At 33.4% G+C, this 11,577-nt stretch overlaps 1 pseudogene; it reads right to left on the reverse strand.

Moving 5' to 3' along the window:
• Positions 1–5,456: 5,456 nt before the first annotated feature.
• LOC126023342 (uncharacterized) lies at positions 5,457–5,570 on the reverse strand (annotated as a pseudogene).
• Between the last annotated feature and the right edge of the window lie 6,007 nt (positions 5,571–11,577).

The raw sequence follows: 11,577 nt of genomic DNA on the forward strand, positions 1-11,577 counted from the left end.
TTTCCAAAACTTAGCTCATAGTAAAGCAATTTTCAGTTTTCTCCAAAACTCTAAAACATTTCTCTCTCTTCCCACTTCCCTGAAAATTACCTGGTTTCTCCTGCTTACCCAAAACAAAGCTAACCCGCAACAAAACTGCCTTTCAACTTCAGTATCCGTTCTTTAATATGCAGATTTTAGCCACCTCTTTCATTCTGTTTCCCTAACCATCTCCCACCTTCTTTGATCTCCAAAATTACACACCACATTCCAGAGCTCAACCCTTAAAAGTTACCCAGCTCAAAAAATAAATTTGTCTTTGTCTTTCTAGACGCAAGTCCCCATGCATTCCGTGTGGTCTCATTTATTTCATATTTCATAATTCATATTTCATATTCATCTCTTTGTGCTCCTGCTTGACTCTCAGTGGGATAAGAACCCACTAAGGTTATGCTTAGGAACTTTTCATCTCATCAGTATAAAACAGTTCGCAGCACGTGGGTTCGAGTCCCACTGAATATTCCACTCAGGGATGCATTCATGTCACTTCTGGGGGTGTTCCAGTGTGCCTGGCACCGTTGTCACTCTTTCTTTGTCTATGGTTCTGTGTTCTGTGTTTTCTTTGTCTGGTCTGAACATGGAGGGAAACTCTAGGAAAGAATGCTACCCCTCCTCAGGTCAGAAATTGTGTGTTGAGCTGGCCTTGCTTTTCTAGGGACATGGCAGGGAGCGCAGAGGTTGTAAATCCCGGATTTCTCAATGGCCATTGGGGATATAAATTTGCCCTGGAGAATATGTGGACTTTGTGACCACCAGCTGTTCTCCTGCCATGCTTTAGGTGAGGCCAGAGGAAGATACATTGATCTACATGCTTATAGAAAGAGTGGGAGGACAGAATCAAAACATCTTGGAAGCTATTGACTGGCTGCTTTTTGGCTGGAGAGACTGGAGTTTATCTGAAAAGAGGAATTTACCCAGCTCCCAAGGCCTATTGTCTGTAATCCCAGATTTAGCTGACTGGGGGCTGAAGGGATAGGCAGAGTGATTCCAGTGGGTCCTTTATATATCAAAGGAGGGTATGGCTAAGGGAGAAAATCTTTGTTTAGTTAATGGCTGGAGTGGGGAAGGAAAAATTGAGTGTTTAAATTTCTACTGGAGAAAATTTCTCTGACTTAAACGTTTCTTAGAATATATAAATGAGTGGAAAATGTTGCAAATTATTGTGGTTGGCCTTTATAGATAATATTGTTAAGTTTGTGAGTGCATGATGCTGTTAAAGTAACTCAATTCCATGTCAAATTTTTCTCACAAAACTAACATTGGTCTTAAGATAGCTTTAATGTGAAAATTTTGGTGGTACTAGGTTGTGAATATCTGAAGGAAAGGATTCAACAAAACTGGGTTAAAGATCTTTAATAAGTACCATAAAAAAATTTTGGTCCTGCTAGTTGCAAGAATTTTTAGCAAAGTGGTTCCAAATTGGCAGCAGACCAAAAATTCGTTCCTAGGGCCTTAGTGCTGGGTTCTAGGCTGTTAACTTGGGAAACTGGTCTTTCTTAATGAGAGGCTGGACCATTAACCAACAAAGGCTCCAACATGGGTGCACAAGACTGCCATCAGGAAGAATTGAGAAGAGATTAGAAAGAAAAGAGGAGAAGCTGGAGAGATAGCATGGAGGAAGGGTGTTTGCCTTGCATGCTGAAGGATGGTAGTTTGAATCTCGGCATCCCATATGGTCCCCTGAGCCTGCCAGAAGTGATTACTGAGCATAAAGCCAGGAGTAAGCCCTGAGCACTGCCGGGTATGACACTTCCCCACCCCACCCCACCCCCCAAAAAAAAAAACAAGGGAAAGAGGAAAGTACATGAATACAGAAAGTTTAAGGATGTACAAAAGGGATTGGGAATGTGTACTAGGAAAGAAACTGTATAATCAAACTGGATGATTATTATTAACATGTCTAAGCTAATGGTTGGCATAAAATAATTTGAATGCTTATGCTATTGGGTGAAAATGGGGTAATAATGAGATCTTATAAGCATCTAAAAGACAAAGGCTTTAAAGGAAATGATTGAGAATTTAAGAAAAATCATTTAGGTCTGTTTAAAATTTTGAAAAAAATTGTGATTTTTGATTTTAATACTTTAAAGTCTGAAGTTTGTCAAAATAGTGGCATTCTTCCTGGTATTCAAAATTAATTTTTGTTTAAATTATGGCTATAAGAAAATTTACATATAAGTAGTATAATTTTATTTCTCTTAAAACCCATAGATGAGTGAGACCATTCTGCATCTTTCTCTCTCTCTCTCTGACTTATTTCACTCAGCATAATAGATTCCATGTACATCGATGTATAGGAAAATTTCATGACTTCATCTCTCCTGAGAGCTGCATAATATTCTATTATGTATATGTACCACAGTTTCTTTAGCCATTCATCTGTTGAAGGGTATCTTGGCTGTTTCCAGAGTCTTGCTATGGTAAATAAGAAAAATGAAAGACATTCTTGCAATAACAACTTTCAGACACAAAAGGAAAAGAGCTGGAAGTAACAGCTCACCTCATGAACCTCACCACAAACAGGAATGAGTTTAGTTAGAGAAATAACTACGTTTTGAACTATCCTAATAATGAGAATGTACGAGGGAAATAGAAAGCCTGTCTAGAGTACAGTTGGGGGTTGGGTGGGGAGGAGGGAGATTTGGGACGTTGGTGATGGGAATGTTGCACTGGTGATGATGGGTGGTGTTCTTTACATGACTGAAACCCAAACACAATCATGTATGTAATAAAGTTGTTTAAATAAAAAAAAAGTAGTATAATTTGTGTAATGTGGATTGTTGGTGTCTTCTGCCTATAAACTGAGGCTAGGAGATAAGTAGACTTCTACTTTATGTAGAATTAAGTATGATTAAAATGCTTTTACAATTTTTTCATCATTTGCTGCCTAGGATATTAATAAGTGTATCACAAGGAGCTTTGCGAATATGGTCATGGTTTAAAAAATAAAAATATGGGAAATCTTATTGTAAAAAGCCCTTAGAATTACACAGAGGCTATTAGTACTACTTGATTAAGTCACAAATTTTTAAGCATAACCCTCAAAATATAAGGTGGTATTTTAGTAAGAATTTGCTTTCATATTACTTTATTTCTCATGAACTATATTAATTTCCATTTTAGTAAGAATTTGAATTTATATTACTTTATTTCTAATAAACCATATTATTTTCATTTCCTTTGTCAGTATTATAGATATTTTTATTATATTCAACCAAAGCCTGTTGTGTTTATCCAGTAATTACTAATAGATCACTTATGCTTTCATTGCTATCATATTTCAAATGACATCTAGGGACTTATAAACACTATGTATATTATAAGTCACTAAATGTAAGTATGCAAGTGGAAGATAATTACAGATAAATGTTATTAACTCTAATAGGTTGAATTTATTGACTAAGGGTGCCTATATGTATACAGTATTATAAAACTTTCTTTGATAAACAATTAAGACTATCTAAATTTCTTGCTCAAATATACCTTGGTTAAACAATCAAGTTTGGCTTGATTATAAGTAAGGTCTTTGCATTAACTGGTAGATGGCTAAGCAAGTCACATTCATCTGACTTCCCAGACAGCTAGAGTTGGGTTCAGAATTCATTAATTGCCTTGGGGACCTTCCTTTGGCATTTTGCCTGATTCTACTCCTCCTCAGAGGAGCAGCTTTATTTACACTCTGTCCTTCCAAGCATCTGGGTTGCCGTCATTCTCAATGCTACTGCTGACAGATTTACCACCTGTCTTTGAGAAGGAGAACAGTCTGGGGAACTTTGATATTAAGCATTCACATGATAGCCTTTGACAGTCCAAGCTCTCATTAACTAAGAGACTAAAGTCTTTGAACTCAACTAAACAAAAAATAGAAGGGCTCATTTTATTTTTATTTGCTATAAATAAAACATAGAAATTTATAGATAACAGGAAAGGTATTGAGCAAAATTATGTGCAAATGTTAGCACTATGTAACTTCAGTTTTACCTGCACAACATATACTTGAGTAGGTACAATTTTTAATCTTTATTTAAAATATGAGGAAAATAGAGGCCTATGGAATAAATGTTTAAAATGCTTAAAATGACTCAACATAGCAAGTTTCAGTTGTAAGAATTTTTTGGAAGGTATATTCAAATTAAACTTTTGGTTGCATAATAAATTCATCTAAAAGTGACTTTTCAGAAGTAAAGGAAAAATGGTGAGATACTTAACATGACATTGCAAGGCATAAAATGAATAACAAAATAAAAGTCAAATACAAATATTTGAATACCAATATATTAAAAATGTGGGTATTACCAAATATAAAAATATATTTAAAATGCATGTAGATCCACAGAAATATTGTTCAAAGGGGCAATGATACTTCTGTAACCCATTCCAAAGCACTGCTTTTGCATTATTTTTGTTTATTTATCATACTAGATATATTTATATATACATAATATATATATTTTGGTTAACATTCTTAATGTAAGTATTAAATTATAAATTGTCAAGTTAAAATTATTATCTGGCACTACTGTAACAGAAAAAGTTTCTAATTAATTTGTAAAATATTTGATGTTTAATTAATAAATAGTTAAATAAGATTAAATGGCTACTAATTTAAATACATGAATAAATTAACTGATGGATTAATTTTTCAATTTTGAATGGAGCCAATTAACCCGTTTTTATTTTGTTTTTCAGAGTGAGATTGCCTTATGGACAATTGGGTATGAGGTAAGATGTTTTCTGCAAAACTATATTCTTAACAACCACAGACAATATTAAAAACAGGTAATGAGCAATTTACCTTAAAGTTCACTTCTGGGCCCGGAGAGATAGCACAGAGGCGTTTGCCTTGCAAGCAGCCAATCCAGGACCAAAGGTGGTTGGTTCAAATCCCGGTGTCCCATATGGTCCCCCGTGCCTGCCAGGAGCTATTTCTGAGCAGACAGCCAGAAGTAACCCCTGAGCACCGCCGGGTGTGGCCCCCCCCCCAAAAAAAAAAGTTCACTTCTGATAGTTTTATTTAACTTTATTCTAAATTTATGTTTTCAAATGCCTTAGCAAAGGTCACTTATTTAATTAATATGAAGCAAGAAATTGCATTTTTGTTTCAATATATTATATAGTCAAGATACGTCACTCAGAATGTCGTTATACTGAGGTTAAGATTGAAGACAATATTTCTTGCTTTAATACCTTTTTTGAGAAATAAATGTCACTTAAGGAGAAATCTTACTTTTAATTTCCATAGGTAAATTTATACATTGTGCAACAGCTTTTGAAACAACCATAGAACTGCCACAGTGATAAGAAATTATATTATGGAATTGTACTACAACAAAGATAGTATATCTGCCTAAAACAATTATATTTCCACTTTTAAATTGTATAATTGGTATATTTATCTGCATGTGTCTTACATTCATAGAGATTTGGTTAAATATATGCTTCTAAAACAGAAATGTGATAAGCATGTCTGATTATATATGCACACTACAATTATACTACACTTGATCTTAGCCAAAAGGCTGAGAAGCGATACACACTGCAATTATAAATGTTTCTTGCTTAAACATTCTTGGGCTGCTCTTTAAACACTTAATAGCTGATGATCTTAATACTGTTAATAAGATGTTTATCTTAACTTTAAAAGACAATTTAATTTAAAGTTTCTAAACATAAATGCATGGCTATGTTGAAAATTAAATTGCATCTTTGAAAATAGGTTTCTGTGGACATTTTTTTCTGTTTCTTAGAGCAAGAACACATTTCAGCTGTATGTACTTGCAGTTGGAATATATATTGTGATCAAGAGTTGCCCTGCTTTTTTTTCTCTTGGGGAAATCATCCAACCAGGTTGCAGACTGCCAGTAAATTGATAGGTAGAATGATTTATAACCAGCCTGTGGCTGTTTATACAAAAATGCATATAGCCAAATCACTCTGGAACAGAAAATGGAGTGTAAGATATCGATTGATATTTTTCGAGGCCCACCCTAACCCCCACAAGCACAATCACTATTGATCCTTTCTTTAAAATATGCATCACACTAGTAAATAGTAGAAAACATGAAAATGGAAACAATAAATGAAGAAATGAAGTACACAATGATGATATGCAAAATTTGAAATTTGTGATTTAGGTTGCTCAGAATAGAGATTGATATTTTTGTTAGAGTTGAGGTTTAAAGATGCCTTATTGGAAATGTAAAGAATGTATACAAATGAAAATTAAATTGCTAGCATTTAGGGGTATTTGGAAGTGGTCCAATAGTGAGCTGTTCTCCACAATGGTGGGAAAGAGACAAATTTTCTTTCTGTAGAATTTATGTTCTAGATGGATTGAAGATTAGAGTCTAGTCTAGGTTTGACCTAAGTATTTTAAAGAAAAATAGGAATGGGTGAAAGAGTGACAATGGTTATTTGCCCTAGTTGAAGGAAGGTCTCTAATTCTCATTAGAAATATTTAGTAAGAAAGATGTTTCAAGTGATCATCATAAGCTCCATTCCTTGACCTGTGCAGATACCAAGATCTCTAGATATAGAGGTCTGATTTTATAGCCCATGATGAAGCAGAAGTCTTCCATATACCACAAAAGCACCTAGGGGAGAGTAAATGAAAATGCAAGGAGTCTGTAGTTATTCTCATGACAGTATACATCAAGGGTGGAGAAATCAATAATTACTGTGCCTATGCAGGGAAAAAAAACCAGCACAAAATAATCTTTTTTCATTTATTTTATTTTTTCTTTTATTTTTTCTTTATTTTTTATTTTTTGGTTTTTATATTGTTGTTTCCTCTTTTTTTTTTTTGCTGTTTTGTTTTTATTTCAGGGCTGTGGTTATTATGTGGTGCTTGTTTTCATTGCTGTAGTACTCATTGGATTTTTTGTTTGATATTTCTTTTTGTATTGTTGTGGTGTTTCTCTTCCTTTTCCTTTTTCCCTTTCTTTCCTTAAACTGATGTTGAGAGTCTCTAAGGACTCCGCCCATTTTTGGCTTATTTTATTTTTACCCCATTTTATTGCTTTTCTTTTCTTCGAACAGAACCACATAACTTGAACCATCTAGTTCCATCTCTCAAACAGGGGGAAATAATGGAGGGTACCAAGACCAAACAGTTGTATGATCACTAAGTAGTAAGCTAGACACAGAGGGGACCACTTATACCAGCAGCCTGGGGGTGGGAGATATGGGTTGCTAGCTGGGAACGAGTGGAGGGAGGACAACTTTGGTGATGGGAATTCCCCTGATTCAATGTTAATATGTACCTAAAATATTGTGAAAGGTAGGTAATTCACTTTGGTCAAAATAAAAATTATTATTAAAAAAAGATGCCTTATTGGAATACAAGTTAGCAAACAGATTATTTGTTTAGTTATAAAATTTCAGCAGCTCAAATGAGATTTTTAGAAAGGATATAATATGCACATCTATTAAATGTAGAGTAATGCTTATACATGCTTAAACATAAGTACTAATCACAGGAGTGTGATTTTCTATGTGAAAAATTAGTTCATATGATTCTACTACTTTGACCAATTGGAGAAATTTGAAGACAAATGCCCAAAGGAAAAAATATTGATTGCTTGCTAGTCTTGCATCTTTAGACACATACTTAAGTTTAATTCTTTCCTCTGAAGTGGAAAATAGGGCATGTTTTCTGAGAGAGGAGATGAAGGAGTTTTTTTATGTTTCACAACTGTTGGAAATGCCATAATCTAATATTCAAGGCCTGATTTAAAATGTTCCTACCTGTTCTGTTTTGTCTGCATGATGATACCCTAAAGAATGAAACATAGCAAACTTTGCATAATAATTATTCATTAATGAAAATAAACAAAATGTTTTAACTTAACTGATAGGTGCTTAATGTAGAAGGCTGTTTACACTAGAACGAGAAGTTAAGGAGAATCTCTGCTTAACTTTCCACTTTCTACTCTAGTTTAAAATTAAAATTTTGAACCAATCAAATTGCTCTGAAGTTAATTTAATAAAGATAATTTATTTGAATTGGTTAATCAGTTGTTCTTGAATTCCTCATATTTTATATAAAACCTACTTATTTTGGAGGGGGGGAGTGGCATACCTGGCTTTGCTCAATGATCACTTCTGGTGGGCTCAGGAGGACCATATGTGACACAAAGGATAAAAACTGATTTATCTTTAAATTATTTTAATTTGTTATAATTAAATTTACAAATAACTAAAATCTTGTTTCTTCATTATTCTACCAGTCTGCCATCTTCCATGTATTCAGAGTAAAGTATCTTTATCTGTATCCTTCCTAATATGTGAATTTAAATAAAAGGAACACATGTCATTACATTGATTATGTTCCAAGAAATAATCTAGAAACTAGAGATATAATTGTCAGTAGTTCTTGCTATTATTATAGCAATTGTGAGTTTTTTGTTTGTTTTGTTTAGTTTTTGGGCCACACCCAGGGGCATCCTGTGGTTACTCCTGGCTCTGTTCTCAAAAATCACTCCTGGCAAGCAAGAGGGGTCCAAATGGGATGCCGAAATTTGAACCATCATCTGTCCTGGGTCAACTGCTTGCAAGGCAAATACCCTACCACTGTACTATCTGTCTGGCCCCCCAAATTGTATTTTTGTAAGGTAAAAAAATCAATTAAAAATAAACAAGAATGATAGGCCAGAATGATAGCTCAGTGGTAGGGTACTTGACTTGCACGCGACTGACCCAGGAAGGATCTCAGTTAGATCCCCAGTGTCCCATATGGTCCCACAAGCCAGGAGCGATTTCTGAGTGCAGAGCCAGGAGTAACCCCTGAGTGTCACCAGCTGTGGCCCCCAAAATCAAAATAAATAAATAAAAATAAAATAAACAAGGAGTGAAAAGAAAAATGATCATTTCTCAATCTTAAATAAAAGACACTTCTATATAAGATTAGCTCATTTCTGAAATTTCAGAAATATTAGTTCATTTCTGAAATTGGTGATTTGAGAAATATGGTTATATATTTACTTAAATATGTCAACATATTAGACATCAAAACAAAAAAAACAAGCAAAGGTCACTTTTACATGACAAAAGAAAATTGAACAATGGCTGAAGAGCTGCCCAAAATATTTTGGCAGAAATTATTTTATAGAAAAATATGTTATAAAAATATAATACAATAGATAAAAGAGAAATCCAGAGCATAGTTTAAAGGAAAATTAAATACCCCTTTTAACACTTGTTCCTGAACAAGTGATTGATGACTAGATATAAAGATTTGTTTAAGTAATGAATAAATATGAGTAATTAAAATAAATGAACAAAATTAACTTTTTAAGTTACATTCAGTAAATTTAAATTATGTTTTAAGTGTAAATGCTCTCCTTTCAAACATATGTAAACAGAGGACAGAAAATTTATCAATCTAAAACACTCATCTCAAGAAATGAAGAATAAGATTCAATAAAATTAAACAAAATTGTATTTGTATTTATTCTTTATTTATTCATTATTATTTGGTGATCTACCCAGTGTTTTTCAGGAGTAATTTTTATCTCTGCTTTCAGAGATTACTCCTGGTAGGCCGTGGGCACCATATGAAATGCTGGAGATAAAAATCTGGATCAGCCATATTTCAAGACAATCTCCGTACTTATTGTACTTAACTCTCCATTCCTGAACAAACTTTTAAAAAGGAAAAATATATATAATAAAAACTAATGGCCATATGTATTGAAGTAGAATTAGAAGTACACAGAAAGGTTGGAAGGAAATGTGTAATGGCTGCAATATTTATCAGTGGTACATCATTTCCTTAGAGGAAATTTACATTTGATTGGTGTCAAAATCACTTCTGGAGTTGAATGAGTTTCCTTCTAAGACAGAAATAGTGATATGGTAGCTATGTTTTGCTTTTTGACACTCTATTTTCAGTGTACTTCATTCATTTGGTGCTCCCAACAGAAACATAGTTTCTACATGGGTCCTTCTCCTTACTTCTTGACTTTTTCCCTAGTATCAAGAAATTTATAAAAATTTTGCTAGATTTATTATGACCTCCATCAGGAATTTTATTTTTTAGAATTTGCAAATATTTAAGAGAAAATGTAATTTTGTTCTGAGTTAGTCTCTTCTTTGTTTTACTTAGCTTGTCATAGTCCCACTGTTACAAAGACTGAAAGACATTAAAAATAAATTTTTCCAGAACCTAAAGTGATATCTCAAAGAAGTGAGAACATGTGTACCAAGTACAAGGCCCACAGTTAAATTCCCATAGTGACATGGGCTCCTGAGTACTACCAGTTATATCCATAGTAGTCCCCAGTTATATTGACCAACCCAAGCACTAAATTCTCAGGTCTATAATCATAGGAAGTAGCAAAGCTCTACTGGGTTTGTGGGTTTGGTCTGTCTTTCAAAATATTTGTTTAAAAATATTAACTATCTAAATGTCAACTTTAAAATGATCTAAAAGTCTTATATAAATATCAATGTCATTATGATGCAGAAAAATTAATAAAATCGAGGAAATATTCCACATAATGGGTTTGATAAACTGACATAATTAAAATGACCATACCATCCAAAGTATCATGCAAATTAAATGCATTGTCCACTTAATCTTAGCCTAAAGTCCGAGAAGCAATTATAAAATATATTTTCTATCAAGATTTTATGGATATTCTCCCTGGACACAGAAGAAACACTATTACAATTTGTATGGAATCATGAAACTCTCTGAAGAGCCCTCTTTTCTTCTGCTGCCATCATTGAAATTTTAATAACCAAAATGAGATTCAACCCTTTTGTGAACTCTGACCTTAGCAAGAAATAAAAAGGCATCTCAGAGTACCTTCTCAAATTTGCAGGAAGATTATGGCCTTCTTCTCTTTCCAAAGGGCTGAGACAGAAGTACACTGTATGATACATATCTATCCTGAAGGACAAAGAGATTTGGGTTGTGAGAGGCCACTAAAAAAGTCAGTTATTTGGAAAATATTCCAGGTTTACAGGAAGAAAAATGTCATTCACATTGAATTACTCAAGCAGGGGAAAGCAAATGGCACAACTGTACATGTAAACATTTACCATAGTAAGATACTTATCACTAGATATTAACTGGACAAAGATCACAAAAAGATTCTTGAAAGAAAAGTCAAATAACAACAAGTAGGAAAATTAAAGGACAACTAAAGTGAAGAAATTATTTAAAAGATACAAAAATAAAACTGTCATGTATATAAGTTTATTAGAAAATGTAAAATTAAACAAAAATTTTCCCTTAAGCTGAATCAGCTCAAGAAAAAAAGATTAGGTGACATATCACTTCACTGTAAACTACAGTATAACTATAGTAATAAAATTATTGATACTGGAATAAAAATAGACTGATACTCTCAAACCAATAAAATAGAATTGAAAATCAAAAAATAAACCCTTGGATGTATGAGTTATTAATCTATAACACAGGAGTTAAGTTTATAAAATAGAACAAGGAAGTCATATGCAAATCATGTTGAAATAACTGGATAGCCATATCAAAAAAATATGGGTGTGTCTCTTACACCACAGTCACAAATT

This window comes from Suncus etruscus, chromosome 11, assembly GCF_024139225.1.
Source record: "Suncus etruscus isolate mSunEtr1 chromosome 11, mSunEtr1.pri.cur, whole genome shotgun sequence".
Classification (NCBI taxonomy): Eukaryota; Metazoa; Chordata; class Mammalia; order Eulipotyphla; family Soricidae; genus Suncus; species Suncus etruscus.